The sequence below is a fragment of the Protopterus annectens genome, chromosome 6.part0 (genome assembly GCF_019279795.1).
Source record: "Protopterus annectens isolate FY-2018-M chromosome 6.part0, PAN1.0, whole genome shotgun sequence".
Lineage (NCBI taxonomy): Eukaryota > Metazoa > Chordata > Ceratodontiformes > Protopteridae > Protopterus > Protopterus annectens.
This window is the reverse complement of record NC_056737.1, coordinates 1,205,739,169-1,205,759,425: the sequence shown is the minus strand read 5'-3', so window position 1 is coordinate 1,205,759,425 and position 20,257 is coordinate 1,205,739,169. Positions and strand designations below refer to the sequence as shown.

The window sequence follows — 20,257 nt, the reverse complement described above, 5'->3', positions numbered from 1 at the left end:
ATGGCTTTGGTAAGCCATCAGACTACCAATCTTCTGAAAAAACGTAAGTATAAACACAGGGACAAGACCACACAGGTCCAAAACTGCCAAGGATGCTTCCGTTAAGCTAGTTGCCAGTTCGCCGGTACTCAGTGAGGCGCTTATGCAGCCCCTGATGCCCACTTCGATAGATTCACAGGCCGCCACAGAGACCCATTCGGAGTCCGGTATGCCACGAGACTCTTTGACTACTGAACCTGCGGCTGTCTCTACCTTGGATGAGTCCAGAGCCACTGTGCAGGCACTGGCTTCTGAGGAAGTTCTTTGCACTACCAATATTCAACACAAACCGACTTCTTTCAGGTCTTCAGTTCTGTCTAAAACTGCTGAGTTTCTAAGGCCAAGAGTAAGAGCTACACCAAAAAAAATGACAACCCAAACTCAAGCACCTGCTTCCTTGCCACAGCATCAAATGCTTAAAATGACAGAAGACTTGATTATGCTGATTAAGGTAAGCCAGCTTTCCCCTGCTAAGAGAAAGAGTCCTGTCCCCAGCAGCTTTAACAGACCAAGAGTCCGACGACTCTGAGGATATGCAGACATGCCTTTATCTGCTTATGAGGATTCAGATGCAGAGGAATCCATTTCCTCTGCTTCCCCTCCAGAGGATTTTTCTTTTGGTGAAACCCTACATACCTTGAGAACATTTCCACTGGGAATGCCAGGATTATCCACAGTCGAAAAAAGACTTGGAGAATTTTTAGATTTGCCACAACATAGACCTTTAGCAATACTTCCAGTTTTGGATGTTGTGGATGATGTCTGTATGGAATCCAGTCTAACTCCTGATACTTTACTTTACCCCCTGATCCTAGGAAACCAGACGGGTACTACAGAGTCCCTGACTCTCACAAATTTATTTTCAAAATTCCTACTGCTGACCCAGAAGTCATTTCCCATGGACCTAAAGGTATAAACGCACCTACAGCTAAGAATCCCACCCCTTCGGACAGGCATTCCCGAGCCTTAGACAGATTGGGTAAAAAAGTATACACCTCTGCTACTGTTGTCATTAGGCATTGAATTGCCAGTTTCACATGCTGAAATACCAGCAACATATTATGGAACTTAAGCAGAAATTATCTACCTTTACAGACTGTGCAGAAAATAAAGAATTACAAGAGCTTAGCTGCAAGTCAAGTCAGCAAGCATACTTTGCAATGTGGCGTTGATGCCCTAGAAGCATCTTGCAGGGCAGCAATCACTGGTTCTGTACTGAGAAGGCATGCTTGGCTTAAGGAGCAGACCTTGTCAGACCATGTTAAATCAAAATTACTAGACTCTCTTTTGAATAAAGGCAATCTGTTTGGCACCAAAGCAGAAGAGATTCTAAAAAAGATGGAAGAAAAAGCTAAATCTATGCAGACAGTTGCAGATTTTTTGCAAGTGCAGCCTCCTAGATTCAGTAGGCATTGCCTCTCGAAATTCAAGGCCATCTCAAGCTAGAACCAAGGGAAATGGACCCCCCAGATTACAGTCTCAGGGTATGCAGAGATCTAAGGAATGCAGTTCCTCCACTTGTAAAACAGGGAGTGCTAAACCACCCCCTTATGGAAAGAATTCCCAATGACTTCTCAACTCCACTCCTCACCTCTGCCCAACTGCTCGTGCCCCTAGGAGGAAAACTTGCCCATCGTGCAAAAAATTAGACCTCCATCACCAAAGACCGATGGGTCCTCATTGTATCCCAGGGGTACAAATTTTACTTCCACTCACTGCCAACCTCAAAAGGGTTCCCAGACCTTCCTCCAAATCAGTGGGTAGAGGCACAAAACCAAGTTCAATCCCTGCTCTCCATAAGGGCAATTCAACCTGTTCCTGCAGAACAGATAGGTCAAGGGTTTTATTCTAGAATTTTCCTGGTACCCAGAAAAGAGGGCACTTGGCGCCCAATCCTAGATCTTTCCATTCTAAACACCTTCCTGGTGGTACCAAAATTCAAGATGCTCACCCTTCAGCAGCTTCTTCCTATGCTGTCCAAATATGCCTGGTTAGCCACCCTAGACCTAAAAGAAGCCTATCTGCACATCCCTATCAGGGGCTCATGCAGGAAATACCTACTTTTCAGGGCAGGATCTATGCACTATCAGTTCTCTGCACTTCCCTTTGGCTTGGCCACTGCTCCCAGAGTATTCACTAAATGCCTGGCTCCAGCCATTGCCTATTGCAGACTGGGTTTTACCCATACTTGGACGATTGCCTGATTCAGGCAGACAGTCAGGAAAAGCTGTTGCAGCACCTGACATTTGTAAAGAACCTTCTAACCTCCCTAGGGTACACTATCAATGAAAAGAAATCAAAACTAGTCCCCAGTCAAAAGAATGTATTCCTGGGAGCAAGCTTGGACAAAGCATACCAGATGGCATTCCTTACTCCAGAAAAACAAGTGTATCTGAGAGGCTACTTCACTCATATGGCCACCAGAACCCAGCTATCCATAAGGAAAATATTGCATGCCGTAGGGTTCATGGCCTCTTGCATTCTACGAATTCCATATGCCAGACTGCATATGAGGAAACTCCAGTGGTACTTAAGTCTTTGGTGCCAACATTCTCAGGACCTGGAAACAGTTATACCTATCATACCTTGTCTAAGGACAGAGTTTCTCTGGTGGGCAGCAGCATGCAACCACAAGGGACTTCTTTTACTCAACCCCACGCTGCCCAGACTCTAACCACAGATGCATCAGACTATGCATGGGGGGAAAATCTGAACGACATGTGCATTCAGGGCCTCTGGAGCCCAAGTCATATTCATCTACACATCAACCAAAAAGAGATGCTAGCTGTTCAGCAGGTTCTGACAGCTTTCAGATCTCTATTCTCACCAAGACCCCTGTTAATAACAGGCAACACTACAGTTATGTGGTACGTCAACAAGCAGGGGGTAACCCACTCTGCAGGATAGCCATGGTCCTGTGTAACACGGCCATGGACATGCATATTAGTCTGCAAGCTCAATTCCTGCCAGACAAACAAAACTCTCTGGCAGATGACTTCAGCAGAAATCTCCTAGACCCACACAAGTGGCAATTAGACCCCAGCACCTTCAGCCTTCTAACCCAGAAATGGGGGACCCCAGAGGTGGATCTTTTTGCCTCTCCCTGCAATTGCCAGCTCAGCAAATTCTGCACAAGGACACCTCACAGCAGGGCCTGGAAAAAGTGGATGCCCTATCCTTCCAGTGGGTAAACCTCACAGCAGGGCCTGGAAAGTGGATGCCCTATCCTTCCAGTGGGCAAACCTCTTAATATATGCATTCCCCCCTCTGCCTCTTCTGTCAAGAATATTATTCTAGATAAGACAGGACAGACCAAGGACCATCCTAATTGCCCCGGACTGGCCACGCCAACACTGGTACCCACTACTGCAAAGCCTGTCACTGGTGCCACCCTGGCACCTACCCCAGATCCCAACCCTCCTCATTCAGCAGGGGGGGGACAGATCTTGCTTCCACAACTGCAAACCCTGAGTCTTGCAGCCTGGCTTATTCCTTGAATTCTCCCCCAGTGACCAGCCTAAGCAAGCAGGTGCTGGATGTCATTCTTGAAGCCCGAAGACCCAGTACAAGGATATCCTATTCTGACCAGTGGAAAAGGTATTGCTCCTGGATTCAGTCTAAAGGAGAGGACACAGCACTGCCCTCCTTACCAATAACCCTGGACTACCTAGCAAATCTACTCCACAGAGGCCTATCCTTCCCCTCCATTAAGATCCATGCCTCTGCCATCTCGCCTCATTACAACACTGAGCCACCTCTCTTCTCTCACCCTCTCATCAAACAGTTCCTGAGAGGGGCAAACAACTTAAGGCCACCAAGGAGAGCACCCACCCCTGCTTGGAACCTTAACTTTGTACTGGAAAAGCTCATGCTACCCCCCCCCCCCCCCTTTGAGCCTGCAGAATCAGCAGAGTTACAATTCCTCTCTTGGAAAAGAGCCTTACTTTTGGCCATCACTTCAGCTAGAGTGTCTGAGCTTCAAGCACTTATGGCTGTGGAACCCTTCATTATTTTTCATGCTGACAGGGTCTCCCTCAGGACTAACCCTTCCTTTATGCCTAAAGTGGTGTCCATTGTAGCTTTCAACCAATCTATCCATTTGCCAACCTTCTTCAGTATTCCTCAAAATATAGGGGAAAAGATTCTGCACTCCTTGGACATGCACAGACTGTTCAGATTCTACCTTGATAGGAATAAGACCGTTCAGAAATCTGACCAGTTACTAGTCAGTTTTGCACCAGGGGCAGAGGGCATGGCCATTTCAAAACAAACTATTTCCAAATGGCTAGCTCAGTGTATCCATTTCTGCTACAAACTCCATGGGAAACCAACACGTCAGGGGGTCAGATCATATTCCACTAGGGCAACTTCTACCTCTACAGCATTCCTCTGGGGAGTCCCTACCAGGGACATTCAGGAAGCTATCTGGAGTTCTTTACACACCTTCACCAAGCATCATCACCTGCCTATCTTTTCCAAATACAGGGCGGATTTTGCAACAGCAGTCTTGCAGGGCATACTAGCCAGACCCAGCTCTTCTTGACTGCCTCCACCCTTTCTTCAGCTTTGGGAATCAAGCCAAGTGTGATGACTGCAACAGTGAAACACGAAGAACATAGTACAGTTGTGTACACTTACCATAAATGTAGATGTTAGAGTGTATTCACTGTTGCAGTCCTGGTTTCCCACACTCCATCCCCCTTGTCTCTCTCTCGCTCTCTCTCCCTCTCCTCTCTATTACTCACCCCTTACAGGGCTGTTGGTATTTACCTTTTACTGGTGTTTTTCCCCACCATAACTTGGCTCCCTATTTGGGGAACTCCTGACATTTGGGGCAAGAAAAACTGATGTAATGGTATCTGCTGCCTGTTTTTATACCCCTGATGACCTGACGTCAGTCCTGAAGTGACAACAACTGACTCAGAAATACTAAGTCTCTGGTATTCGGGCTGACTGAGGGTTACCTGCAGGCAGATAACGCAAGTGTGATGACTGCAACAGTGAATACACTTTAACATCTACATTTATGGTAAGTGTACACAACTGTACTTTTCAGCTAATTGGCGATTCTGAATGCCCATTACGTATTTCTTTAAGTCGTTTCGGTGGACAATTTCAGGCCAATAAAGCCAAACCCCACTAGCTGTGGATATGCATGTTTTGGCCTTGTTATGATCTCGTCAGCACAGCACAAGCAGAGTGTTTGATTAAGCATAAGAAACAAAGGGCTGTTATACCCATCTGATGTCCATTACCATTAGGGTGACTGCAAAATATCCTGAAATTGTCCATTGAAACGACTTAAAAAGAAATAAGTCATGGGCATTCAGAATCACCAATTAGCTGAAACATCCAATGTTCATAAGGGTTATTTGCATTTATCCCATGTGCCTCTGATACAAGAGGTTTGAGAGGTCACTCAGTGAAAGTTCTAGCTTGGCTGCAGTTTTCATTTAATGTTTACTGATTTGTAAGAGGAATGTCAACAGTGAGGTGTCTGATGCTCTTTTTTACTTCCACTGTTACAGCTGGAATCTTAGTTAATGGCCCTTTATTCCCATGGGGAGCCACCCTGAAAGGTATCGATAAATATATAAATATGTGTTCTTGAGGAAATGTCCATTTGGTTTTGAAGTCCCAGTAAATGAGAGAAGGAGCCGTGTATAAGTGCATCTTGGTATGTGAGACCTCAAGAAGTGTAAGCTAAAGGAGAAAGAATTTTGAGAGTCACTAGAAGGTTCTGCAAGAGGCATTGTTGTCGATTTTTATTGATTAGGGGGAGGGCTCAGGGTTCAACATTCCAAACCAGTCAGAAAATGGCCTGCAATTCAGCCCCTTGTCAGACAGGCTGTGGGAACTTAGCCACAATCAGGAATGAGGAAAAAAATTGTCTTGCCTGGGCAGAGGCAAAACCACCTGGAAAAAAATAATGGCTAAATACAGTTTCTACCAGAGGCTCTGTCTCCTTCACATTGTCTCTGTGGCAAAAATTCACATATTGTAAAGATGAAGTCTTCTTTTTCAACACTCTCTAGCTGCTTAGATGGAAGTGTGTCTGGGCTTCTCCAAACAGCCTACAGATAAACTTAAGCTTTACCCTTAGTGAACCCTAGGCAGTGTTGGATGGAATCTCTCATCCATGTTTTCAGAAAGGCCATGCTCTGAGGGAAGAGGAGAGTATTTGTAGTGGTCACTGTCTGAATTGCACACATTTTCAGGGTTAATCCAGTTCACTGCCACAGTGTTATTTGATCCCCAATATCTGAAGAGAAGCAACAGCGTTGCTGTAATGTATCTTTTATCTTTTGGGGAGTTCAGCCCCATTTTCTCCTCCCCAGGTGCCTAATTGTCACCTGTCATAGAGTCACCGTTTTCAGAGGCAGCAGTTCAGAATGATATACCATCTGCTGTGATCCTGTTCCCTTGAACATTCCAGGACTAAACCGTTCAGACTACACACTAAACAGTTGTCGTAGACCTAGTAGTTAGGAGGAGGAGTTGTTTTAAAATGGTCCTGAAGAGCTGATATCCGCATGTGGCACTGTTGTTCAGGAGGAGGAGTTTTAAAATAGTCCTGAAGAGCTGATATCTGCATGTGGCACTGTTGTTCAGTACGAGAAACTGTTTCTGAATGTCAGTCTTACTTTTAGCTTCTTTTAACATTGTTGGCAGAGATGGACATCATTTTTTCCCTTTATGTAGAATAACATAGTTGAATGTTCAACAGACTGAATCACTTTGACACACATCTTTATGTATTTGTGGAAGTTTTGATTAGACTCATAACCAAAATCTGGAAAATGTTCGATTTTTTTAATGTGAAAATCTCACTTCACTGAGGTCCTCCTCATGCTTTTAAGTACTCTGCGTATGTTGCCAGCAAACTTGTTTTATTGAGGACGTGAGGTTACATGATCAGCTAAAGGATGGTTGAAATGAAATGTACCACTCATTGTCTCGTTGATGGACACCGTTATCCTGCTCATAGTGTAGGTGGAGGTCGTGTAGCATTTCGCAGATAGATATCTGATCATGTGTGGAACATTTTGGTAGTCCTTGATGTCATGACACTTGTCCTCCTATGGGAGGATTTGGGAAAACAGAGTTTGTGTCCATCAGATGATGGTTGCCAAACTTGCTTTCATCTGTTCTTTAAGTAATTCTTAGCCTTTTGCTAGATCAATTGAATACCCACCAAGAAGGTAATGTTGGGACATAACAAAACCACTGTTAATGTAGATGGGCATATCCTGAAGTTTCTGCATCCTTCAAGCTTTTTTGCATGTATGTCATAGTCTTCTGGCTTAAGTTTGATAAAAGTGCCATAGCTGGACAGCAAGCTAATAAGAAAGCAGTGGACGTTTTATATTTGACTTCATGTAATAGAATCAAAGAATTTTCAAGTATTGTTAAATGTCAGAAAAGGAGCGACTAATCTCTTCTACAACAGAGGGGCTATTTTTTTTTTAAATCCTGTTAAGAATATGAAGAATGGGTTGAGAAATTTAATGCGAGTCATTTTGTTGGAAGGTTCAGTAATACATGTGTAGTTTTAATGTGAACATGAATAATATTGGACAGAGATATTGCTAACTGTTTGTGGTTTGGGAGTTTTTAGTTTTCATAGCTTGGTGCTTCCTAGAAGGTGAAAGGGTTTGGGACAATAGCTCCATTGGACAGAGGTCCATGTGTTTCATTGCTTCATGTTGGAAGTTGTCCCAGAGTATGTAGAGAATGCATGGAAACCACTGTTGTGTTTGTTAGTAAATGAAGAGTTTTGTTTTTGCCTTGGAAGGTGAACAAAAGATTTGAATGATCAGTTTACAAAGGGATCTATGTAATTGTATGTTTTATGTTGGAGAATAGTGGCATGCCTTATGGCATTGTACAGGCCAGTGTCAAACTGCCACACCTAAGTAGATGTCCACATTATTAGAGGGAATTTCCTAGCAGTTAACCATGTTTTGAGATGAGAGCTTTGTTTTAGTACATAAAATGTTTCTGTGTAGCCTTTTCATTGTACTAGAAGTCTGCAATTTTGGAAATATCTGAAGGACAAATATTATATAAAGTAGAATCCAATGTTCTTCATCCCACATTGCTGCAGTCCTAACACTTGGGTAGTCCGCTGTCCCAGTCGGCCCGAATACCAAAGTATAAGGCTGACGTCGGTCAAGGGGCATTAGTCTGTCAGGACGTCAGGGTACAAATGCGCATGACCGACGTCATATCCTCAGTCTTTTTTGCCGCATGGTCCGATGCAGAAGCAGTATTGCGAGTGCAGGTTGGCATTCTGAAATTTTCTGAAGTCGGAGTTTCAGACCGAATCAAAGTTGGCTAAGTACCCCGTTGGGGAATATTTTGGTTTTCTTGCCTCAGTATTTAACGGATGTCAGAAAAAGTGAATAACTGTATTTCTTGTGGGAAACGGATACCTCATAGGGATTACCATACCTTGTGTATACCTTGCTTAGGGCCTGAGCACGACGTTGTTGGATGTCGCTCTTGTGCTAGATTTAACAAACGCACTATAAAGAGAAGATTAGACTGTGCCAGGTTAGTTTTGGGAAGCGTAATTATAAAATGCCGTCGGATGCTCCGGCGCCCGCTTCATCTAAAAAGCGCAAGGACAAAGCAGCAAAGCCTAGGTTGGAAGAACCGTCTGTCCCGGACGTCGGTTCTTTAGAGGGCTCGGTGGAGCCGGAGGTTCTGCCAGAAGTTTCTTTGGAGTCTCAGGGAGACTTTACTGTTACAAGATGTGTCCTCTCAGGAGGTAGGCCAGGCTGAGGGGCTTCTCAGGTAGCTGTTCTCCCTCCCTTCCTAAGGTGGTTAGGCCCTCCCTTCTGTTTCCAAGGCTTCTTGAGAGGCAGGCCAGGTTTAACTTCAGTGGGTGTTTCTCCTAGTTCTTCAGGGTCTCTGCCTAAGAAACATATGCTTAAAATGGCAGAAGATTTGATTACTATGATTAGAGGTTCTATGCCCCCTCCTGATAAGAGGCCTAGGGTGGAACCTGAGCTTGAGAGTGTTGAGCAGTGTTCGGAGGCTTCTGAGTCTTCGGCTGAAGACTTGCAGGAGTATCCTCCTTATTCTGATTCTGATGTAGATGATTCTACCCCTTCGGCTTCTCCTCCTGAGGATTTTTCTTTTCAGAGACTCTTCATTCCATGAGGGAGCATTTTAAATGGGAAGGTCAAGATTTCTCTGATTCCAGGAAAAGGCTTAGGGAATTTTTGTTTCTACCCCAGCATAGGCCTTTGGCTATACCTCCTGTTCTGGATGTGGTGGAAGATGTACTGACAGAGGCTTCCCTGAACCCTGATTCTTTGCCTCCTGCCCCAGTTAAACCGGATAGGTATTATAGGGTGCCTGAAGCTCATAAGTATCTTTTTAAGAGTCCTAGGGCAGACCCAGAAACTGTTTCTCAGGGGCCTAAAGGTGTTAAGGCTTCTGTTGTTAAAAATCCTGTTCCTCCTGATAAAGAGGCAAGGGCTTTGGATAGATGGGGAAAGAAGGTGTATACTTCTTCCACTTTAGCCATGAGGGCTTTGAATTGCCAGTTCCACATGTTAAAATACCAAAATTATCTCCTTTCACAATTGAAGTCTAAGGTGGATGCTCTGGCGGAAGGTATTGAGTGTAAAGAGTTGCAGGATTTAGTTCATGTTTCTGAACAGGTGGGTAAGCATTCTTTGCAATGTGGTTTTGATGCTGTACAGGCCTCTTCGAGGGTGGCTGCCACTGGTTCTGTTCTTCGCAGGCACGCCTGGCTGAGGGACCAGAATTTGGCTGAGCATGTTAAGACAAGGATTTTAGATGCTCCGTTACAATCTGATGTGTTGTTTGGTTCGCCTGTGGAAGCAGTTTTAAAGAAAATGGAGGACAAGGCTAAGTCTATGCAGACTGTTAAAGATTTTTTGCAGGTTCAGCCTCTGAAGTTTAGTAGAAATTGGCCTACTAAGGGGTGGACATATCCTTCTTATGATTCCCAGTCTAGGGGTAGGTCTAGACGCGGTAGGGGCAGAGCTCAAGGTTCTTTTAGGCCTAGAACAGGGAGTTCACCTGCTCAGTCTTCTGGTGAGGGCAGGGGTCAGTCCTTTCGTAAACAGACCCAATGACCTGCCTTTTCAGCTGCCAGAACCTTCTCGTCTGGCAGCACCTTTGGGAGGAAGGCTGGCACTTTTCAAGGAAAATTGGAGTTTAATTACCCAAGACAGATGGGTGTTGGATATCATTCACCACGGTTACAGGTTTTATTTCCATACCTTGCCTCCTTTCAAAGGCATGCCAGACATTCCTCCTCTACAAAGAAAAGAGGCTCACAAGCAAATTTCTCTGTTACTCCAAATAGGGGCCATTCAGCCGGTTCCTGTGCCAGAAAGAGGCCTAGGATTTTATTCTCGCCTGTTCCTAGTACCAAAAAAGGGGAACACGTGGAGACCAATTTTGGATTTATCTATCCTCAACACTTATCTGGACATTCCCAAGTTCAAAATGTTGACGTTACAACAGCTTTTACCTCTGCTGGGAAAAGATCACTGGATGGTAACTTTAGATCTCAAGGAGGCTTACCTTCATGTGCCTATCAGACTAAGTTGCAGGAAGTATCTGCGTTTCGAGCTGGGAATTCCCATTATCAGTTCTCTGCATTGCCCTTTGGCTTATCTACTGCCCAGAGTATTCACAAAAGTTCTGGCTCCAGTGATAGCTTACTTCAGGCTAAAAGGAATACAAATCTATCCTTACTTGGACAACTGCCTGATTCTGGCTCAAGAAAAGGAAGACCTGTTTCAGCATTTGGAATATGTGATAGCAGTGCTAAGATGCCTAGGGTATTCTGTGAGCGAAATAAAGTCCAGTCTAGTACCCTCTCAAGACATGTGCTTTCTGGGTGTGAGACTGAATACAGCAACCCAGATGGCCTTTTAACCCCGGACAAACAAAAGAATCTTTCCCTTTACTTTCATCAACTATCTCTTCAGTCCGGGCTGACTGCAAGGACAGTCCTTCAAGCCTTAGGGTTCATGGCATCTTGTATTCTGGTGCTTCCCAATGCCAAACTGCATATGAGGAAGCTACAATGGTATCTCAAAATGTATGGACACAGCACTGCCAGGATTTGGACACTGTCATTCAAATAATACCTTGCATTCAAAAGGAATTTTTGTGGTGGGCTCAGGAATGTCACCTAAACAAGGGACTCTCTGTGATCCGGCCAGAGGCGAGTCAGATTCTAACGACAGATGCCTCAGACATAGCTTGGGGAGCTCATCTGAATGGAAAGTGGATACAAGACAAGTGGCCTGCCAGACTACAGCATCTACATATCAACATGAAGGAGATGTTAGCAGTCCAGTTTGCATTAATGGCTTTCAAGGAGTTGCTTCTTCCAGGGCAGGTGTTGATTCTAACAGACAACACAACTGTCATGTGGTACATCAACAAACAAGGGGAACACATTCTTATCCTCTATGCAGGCAAGCAATGATTTTGTGGGAGACTGCGCTCAGCTTGCAACTAAATCTTCAGGCAAGGTTTCTGCCGGGAGCACAGAACTCCTTAGCAGATGTGTTAAGCAGGCAAATCATGGATCCCCACGAGTGGAAACTGGATCTTCATGTATTTCGGAAATTGACAGTGTCATGGGGAACTCCAGACATAGATCTGTTCGCTTCTCCGTTAAACCACCAGCTGCTAAAGTTTTGCACGAAAAGGTTTCATCACACAGCTTGGAAAGTGGATGCTCTTTCTTTCAGTTGGAAAAATCTTCATGTGTATGCCTTTCCACCTCTGCCTCTCCTCCCAAAGGTACTCCTAAAGGTCAGACAAGACAAGCCAAGGATGATTTTAATAGCTCCAGATTGGCCTCGGCAACACTGGTACCCATTACTGAGGAGTCTGGTAAGGAAGCCTCCATGGCCTTTACCTTTGATTCCACACCTATTGTCTCAGAGGGACGGTCATCTACTCAATGTCAAGCTTCACTCTCTTCATCTAACAGCCTGGCATATTCTGTTTTGAACCACAGCAGGTCTCAACTTCCTCAACAAATTTTGAATGTGATTATGGAAGCCAGAAGACCTAGTACAAGGAAAGTGTACGAGAAAAATGGAAGAGATTTTTATTTTGGAGTGCAGCAAAGGATTTGGAGGTTTCTGAGCCTAATTTGAGTGTGGCTCTTCAATATCTTACTGAGTTATTGGACAAAGGTTTGTCTTTCTCTTCCATTAAGATTCATGCTGCAGCAATTTCAGCTCACTATGATTGTGACCCACCATTGTTTTCTCATCCTTTGTTCAAGCAATTTCTTAGAGGGGCAAAGAATATAAGACCCCCACGTAGAGCTCCTACTCCTGCTTGGGACCTCAATTTTGTGTTGGAGAAACTTACTCTACAACCTTTTGAGCCTGCGGCTACTGCTGAGTTGAAATACTTGTCATGGAAGACTGTTTTTTTTGTTGGCCATTACTTCTGCAAGAAGGGTTTCTGAATTGCAGGCCCTTATGGCGGTTGAGCCTTTTTTGATTTTCCATAAGGATAGGGTATCATTACGTACTAATCCTTCCTTTATGCCTAAGGTGGTCTCTAGTGTGGCTTTAAACCAAACTATTCATTTGCCTACTTTTTATGCAGATCCCCAAAATAAGGGGGAAAAGATTTTGCACACTTTAGATGTACACAGGCAGTTGCGTTATTATTTAAGCAGGACTAAGGATTTTAGGCAGTCTCAGCAGTTGTTTGTTTCTTTTGCTTTGAGTTCTCAGGGCAAGCCTGTGTCAAAACAAACTATTTCTAAGTGGATTGGGTTTTGCATTGCATTTTGTTATTCCCATCATGGCAAGGAGATTCCAGCTGGGATTAGGCCTCATTCCACTAGGGCTACTGCCACTTCAACAGCATTTCTAAGGGGGGTGGCAACTAAGGATATTTTGGATGCAGCTACTTGGAGTTCAGTGCATACTTTCTCTAAGCATTACCACCTTCCTCTCTACTCTAAATCTAGGGCTGGTTTTGCCATGGCTATTTTGCAGGGCATGTTGACAGCTCCAGCTTCTTTATGATTTGCCAGCCTCCCTTACCTCTGCTTTGGGATTCTACCCAAGTGTTAGGACTGCAGCAATGTGGGATGAAGAACATAGTACAGTTTTGTACCTACCATAAATGTAGATGTTCGAAGATCCACATTGCTGCAGTCCAATTTACCTCCCTCCTTCCCTCTGTGTTTAGGGGTGGTTGTGTGGGTGGGGTTGTACTTTTGTAAATTTGTATATATTGTACATATATTTGGTACAGGAGTGTTTGGTGTTTTTTGGTTTTGGCCTTATCTTTTTAGGGTCTTCTGACATCTGGGGCAAGAAAAGACTTGAGGATATGACGTCAGTCATGCGCATTTGTACCCTGACGTCCTGACGTCAGACTAATGCGCCTTGACCGACGTCAGCCTTATACTTTGGTATTCGGGCCGACTGGGACAGCGGACTACCCAAGTGTTAGGACTGCAGCAATGTGGATCTTCGAACATCTACATTTATGGTAGGTACAAAACTGTACTTTTTTTAATCATGTATGCTGTGAAGCCCATCACTGCTACCAGTATGTGATGGGCACCAATGTGTCGTCCCCACACTGAGCCAGCAATCAAGGAGCCTGAATCCTCAGCACTGACACTGGAGATGGATGTGCACTTGGAATACAAATGGATACGCTCAGTATTTCCAGATGCAGACCTCTCTGCATCAAATACAGTTTCCCTTCAGGGCACACAGGGAACACAGCCCGTGATCTGGATGTCTCTATCTGTCTCCCTCCAGATCCTCAATAAGACTCCCAACTGGTACAGCTGTAGAGTTAGGTCATCAGCCAACTGTCCAAGCTAAGTCCTCCAGTACCCTCTCTGTAAACCCAGTGCTTTGTGCCCCTGCCCCAAGTAGCTGACGCACACTGAGAGATTTAATTTACACAAAAAAACACATACACGCATACACACACACGCATACACACACACACCTGGGAAAGGCTGGCGCACAGGTTTACCTGCTGTACTCCCTTCTGCTCAGAGTATAAGGTAGTTATCACTGCCACCAGATACTTCAATCAGCCACTTGAAGGCCCTTAACAAAGGGTCTCCAATTATACCGTGTAATATTAAAATGAATACAAATGGTAGTAGTTCACCAAGATGGCTTGGCCTTCTGGAGTGGCCCACAGTGTCAACAAATAAAAGTAAATATTCTCCGAGGTTAGATACGTTCTACAAGAACCAGGCACAATAACAATATTAAATATCTTTAATAACAAAAGTGCATGAAAATACTGAATATATAGGCACAGTAAACCAGAGACTTCAGATCACAGGAAATATTGAAAAGAACATTGATGGATAGACTCAGACAAATAAAAATAATATCTAAACTAAGCTTCACTGTATTTCTGACTTAATATAAGAGAATTTTACTGTTCCTTAATAACTAACTTGGGCAAGGCAAGATTGGGTGAGCAGTCTTTGTAGTCTGTCAGTGTTCCCAAACAGAATACTTTTATATTCTGAAATTACTGCCTATAGAATATAATATTCAAGATGACTTGCAAAGTGACTTCATCTGGTCTCCTGACTGGTTTCTACAATATCTCCTTTTAAAGTTTGAGACGCACTTTAAGAGACTGCTACAATACACATTTAGAGCTTTTATGGCAATGCCTAGGAGCCAGAAGGGTCTATATTAGAACATTGAAGTTTCAGAACTTCGAATGTTCTAATATGACACCTAGTAACCGAAAACCAATAAGACCGAAAATTTAGAACAGCAAATTTTTTCCTAGGGAAAAAATTTGCTGTTCCAAAACACATACACACAACACAAACAAACAGCAATCCACACACATACACCTAAAATCTTACATCTGAACCTGCACTAGACTGTACATACACCACTATCTACCCACTTACCTTAACCCAAACCCTAAGGTCCGCCACTATCGCGTACACACCTCACCTACGTCCTAACCCTAACTCACCTATCCTACCCAAACCCTCATGTCCACACACTTACGTGACCCGCGCCCTAACTCGCGTATCCCACCCTAACCCTCATGTCCACACAATCGCACACTTACCTGAACCCGACCGTAACTTTCCACCGCAGAGCTGAAAATAGCAAAGCGACAGGAATGGACAGCTGAATTCTTTCCCTAGGAAAGAATTTGGTTATCCAAAATTTCGCTATTTTCAGCTTTCGCTTATTAGGTGTCAATATTAGAACATTCGAAGTTCTGAAACTTCGATGTTCTAATATAGACCCAGCCAGAAGCATTTACAACAGTCCCCCCCCCCACCCCCTGTTGGGGTGATGTTTAATGATTTCACAGCTCCTTTACATTTCCCATATTTTTCTTAAAATAAGCCAGCTGGTTAACCATCGCTATGCTAATGATATCTGTTAAAACGTATGCATTTTAATTCAGATATCATAATACATGTACTTTTCTCTTCATTTCATCAGGGTGCACTGTTGATACATTTTAACACAATTAACATAAGCAAATCTTACAAATACATTTTCAGCACAATCATCTGTACAGGTTGGGTTGATATACTAATGACATACAATTATTTACAAAATTCCAGCTAGCTATGCTGGCACAAGTCTTACATCCACTAATCTACCTTTTTCTGGCATGGCTGGCAGTACCTCCTATCATCATATATGCATCATTTTATGTAGAAGTAGCATCACTGTATCATATTAGATTAACATTTTGGAATTTTCTACCCATAAACTGCTTCGATACTGATACGATTTTGTGACTTTCATTCAAAGGTTTTCACATTAAATGGTTAATGTTTTGTAATTCAGTCTACCCCAAAAATAACCTTCACACTGATGTATTTTTGGTTTTGATTTAAGTGTTCCTTGTCCCACAATGCTCTGTATTCTTGTGGAGGGAGTATTTGGTTTCAGTGACTTTTTTGTTTTATATTGTTTGCCTTCTTATCAACATACTTGGTGGGCCCTTTTTTCAGCATAAAGTGATTACATGTTTTGAAAGGGCTGACATTTCTTTAATTGAGTTATCATTTTCCATTCATTTACCTTAACAAGACACAACAGGGTTTAGTTGTTTTCTTGACTGTGACAGCAGGTATATGACTTGTCTGTTAACAGCAAGAGTGGAACACCATAGTATGGAAAGTTTAATGGCCCCTGTGGGGGAGGGAAGACTTTTAGGGCTACAGTTAGTGTCAAGTAGACATTCACTGGGCCAAAAGTCATACAAATATTATGGGCATGAACAAGCTGAGGAGACACTTTTTTTTTTTTTTTTTTTTTTTTTACAATTTATCAAGATTTGTTGCAAACCCCCCACATGGCATTCAGTGAGGAATAATAGAGATAACGGACAAGGTAAGAAACAATTATGTCATAATTTACCATTGTATGTGGCAGTGATGTGGGATCATTTTGTAGTGAGGACAGTTAAGGAAACCATTATAAATGTGTTGGATTGGGAAAAGTTTACTGGAGTTTAGTATGCTCATAATGGCAGGGTTTGTTTGAATTATGAGTAAACAGTCTGAGTCTTGTAGTAATGCTTAAAGTGCCTGACAGCTAGACCTTAAATGAGAGGGAAGATTTATTTATTATTATTTTCCACATAACTGGACTGGGTTGTTCTCCCAGTCCACTTACAGCGCCTGTAACATGTTAACTAGGTAACAAATATAAAAATGCAGTAGAGTATAAGCACCACTAACAGATATTAAAATGGGAACATTGTTACAAGTGTAAAGAAGATGATAAAAAGCAGAATACAAGTTTTTGTTAATGTACAGTAACTGTAAAAAAACCAGCAATTGCATATGGCACTATGTACAATATATTAAAGTTATTCTTAAATCTGGTGGCATTTGTTAGAATATTGTCCTAAACAAAAGTCTAACGTGAAGAGGTGTAGCAAAAGCAATTTCCATAGTTTGCTGTGGAGCATATTCCATGTGATGTGTGTAGCAGAGAGAGAGGGATTAAATTATATACTGCTTAGATGTTTGAATTTTGATGAACCATGCTGTTTCGGGACCAGAGAGTATATTTAAAATGTGTCTTGGTACTAAATAGAAGTAGTATTGACAAGCAAGCTTGCAAAAATTTTTGCTTAAAAGGAGTTTTACAGCTACATAATGGATTTGTATAGAACTGCTAAAAGAAATTTGGAATACATAGAATTGAGGAGGTTATGGTAATATGCAGGAATAGTAGCATAAAGGAAACCGGCTAGGTATAGTATGCAGGTAATGATGCAAGTTAGCAGTTCAGTCCTGTCACATGGCTTAGTCTGGTGTCTAAAAAAGTGGTGGATGTGCACTCTCACTGGTGCAAGAACTGCCAAGATAAGTGCACTGGTCTTTGAAAGCTGCTTATATTCTATTATAAGAAATACTGTCAAATGTTCGTGTCGGGTTGGATTTTTTGAAACCTGGAAGAGTCTCAAATTATGCTGGGCTTTGTGTAAATGGAGTAACTTTACTAAAGCTTTAGCTTCAGGCCAAATGGCTGCTACCAGTACCTTAGACTCGAGTTTGTTTCACAAAGCTTATATAAACAATGTTCTTATGTAAATAATTACATGTTCAGATTAGTGATGATATTGACAGCTGAAAAAAACATGCACTAAAATTTTACTTTAGAATTTTATTAAGTCATATTTACCGTTGGACTACTGAAGTATCTTAACATTCCAATTTTGTAACACAAACAAGCAAGCTATGACCATTTATTCTTAATGATTGAGTGTTTTTCTGCTTCTGTTGGCTGTCAGTGCCTTCTTGGTAAATAAACCAGTCTAACCTATCAAGTGCAAGACAGATTTTTTTTCCCAGTACATTGCTGTGTCTAGGTGTGGTTTGTTGTCATCAGTGCTTGCATAAAGTGCCCATGTTTTACTTGGCTCATGAGTAACTGTGCAGCTGTGGTCCTACTGTTTACAGCAAGCTGGTGTTTATTTAGCTTCTGTGACTTGTCTTTTTTCTCTTGGTTAATGTTTACTTTCACTGCTCAGTTATTCAGTCAAAGTCTGTGTATTTAGGAGATCAACGTATCTTTTTGCTTCTATTGGTTAAAAATTGCATTTGGCTTTGACGCATTGTGGTTATGATTTTCTAAGAGGTCAGTGGAAATTGAGAGTTACCTGGACAGTAGTCAAGTGGTCGCATATGTCCACATTTCAACAAAATGGAAATGTTTTGAACACAGCAGCAGTCTTGTATCTTGAGTCTGTCACTTGGCATTTTCATGTTCCAACTCTCAGCCTTTACTTTTTGATTTGATAGCTTTGGTTTTGGTATAGAAATGTGAACCTAGTTCTGAATGGTGACTTGGGTAAGTTCAGTACATCAGTAAGAAACCTTGAAACCAGATTGCATAGAATGTATTTCTGTATATTCCTGAGAGGGCAGAGCTTTGCATTGAGCAAGTCTATCTTTCTACAACAGTGTACATGTTAGATATATTTTTTACTGAAAACTAAGCATAAATCAGTGCCCACACAGTAATTGTGTAACTGTACTTAAAGCTTATTACTCCATAAAGAAGAATGGTCGTTGTACCCTAGCGCTCGCTGACATTAATTTCTGTTGATACTTGTTTTCTCCTTTGTATAGTTATTAATTTAAGGAAAGCTGAAGGTTTTCATTATCTCAGCGGCAGTATATCTGCTGATTTCCGATATTTAATTGCTGTCTCTGTGGTGTACTGTTGTAATATTGTAGTTTTACAGCACTCTGCTTTCTCATTTGGTTTTCAACCGTATTACCCGAGTTTTCATATGTTCTACTTTCCTGCTTAGCTTTTTGTTGGATTTGCTTTGGTTTTCCCAAACATTTGCAGCATAAAGTTGTCACAGGAAGTGGGTATTTTCTGTGTGCATGTGGCATGTGATTGATTTGATTTTCTTATGTTCTTTTTTTTTTTTTTTTTTTTTAAATTAGATTTCTGCTTTATTACATTTGCTTCCCGTGTTTGCTCTGGCTTTTCACTTAAGTGGATAACGTGAGTCTTAAACAGATTGATCTTTTTTTTTTTTTTCAAATTAAACAAAAACAAAGAAGCACAGGAATCTGTCTAGTTCCAACCTCCCCAACACGATTGTTGCAGAAAAAAATAAAAAATAAAAAACGGAAAAGCTAATAGTCTTAAAACTTAGCTGATAAGCTCAGTCACAGTAATTTCCAAAAATTCTGTTCCAAAGCAACAAGCCTTTATTCGTCACAGACCAGCGATCCCCGGTAACAAAAAAAATCAGAAAACATTTTTGTTTTTGTATACAGTGCTTTGTTAAAGCTGGCAGTCAGACGTCAACTTCCTAATTAGCATGAGATACTGCAGTTAGGTATTGGATATAATGCTGGTCCAGTGCAGTATGTGTTGATATTTTTCCTAATAAGTTTGCATAAATAATTCTGAATTGAGGGGAAGAGCTGATTTTTGTCCATGGAAACTTGGATTTTGGAAATCCGTTTGTAGTGTAGTCTGAAATTTATTGAAGGAAGTAGCCCACCAGATATGTTTGGCAGCAGTGATGGTGGTCTCCAGCAGAGTTACTTTTTGGAAGGAGTGGTGGAGACATCTGGGTTAAAAAATGCCATCACTTTTACCTGTACAATTCTTCAAACACCTGACTAGAAGAATTTAAATCCTGAGGCAGACTGGTCACTTTTCTGGATTGTGCGCATACGTAATTCAGCCTGCCTGGTTAGTGAGTCTGGTGATCTGTTTTAAATGTTTGTTTCCTGTGGTAGAGTAGTGCTACATTTTGTCTAGAGTTTGTTAGGTTTACATTTTCTTGAGATTTTGTGACTTGGCTGGTTCATCAAAGGCTACATTGAGAATTTTGATGGTTTACAAGATAAGGGTCAGCTGACAATAGCTGTGATATTTTTCTTCTTCCGAATACTTTTCTTGAAGATCAAATGACTGAGGCAGTCCTTTCTTGATTAAACACCTTAAGGTTCCCCACATAATTGAATTTCCTTCCTAATCATAAAAAGTTATGCAGACAAGCCAGTGACGAGACTCAGCAGCTGCCCATGAAGCTTTGAGTGCAGTGCTTTTGATATGCTGATCAGGCAACGTATCTCTTCACAGTGAGATTTGATTTTAATAGGCACAGCTAATCATTTAGATGTGCTTTACTGCAGTTTGCAGCCATGGGTACAGCAGGAGGTCAG

At 42.2% G+C, this 20,257-nt stretch overlaps 1 protein-coding gene across 4 annotated transcripts in view; it reads left to right on the top strand.

Moving 5' to 3' along the window:
* Positions 1-20,257, top strand: part of COBLL1 (cordon-bleu WH2 repeat protein like 1) — a 1,696,088-nt gene that overhangs the window by 859,325 nt on the left and 816,506 nt on the right. The window contains exon 1 of one of the 4 annotated variants that reach the window (XM_044074830.1): positions 18,221-18,410. The exons of the other annotated variants lie outside the window; for them this stretch is intronic. The gene's annotated coding sequence lies outside the window, so the exon portion shown is untranslated. Of the gene's footprint in view, positions 1-18,220; positions 18,411-20,257 lie in introns of those variants that run through there. 4 annotated transcript variants of the gene reach the window in all.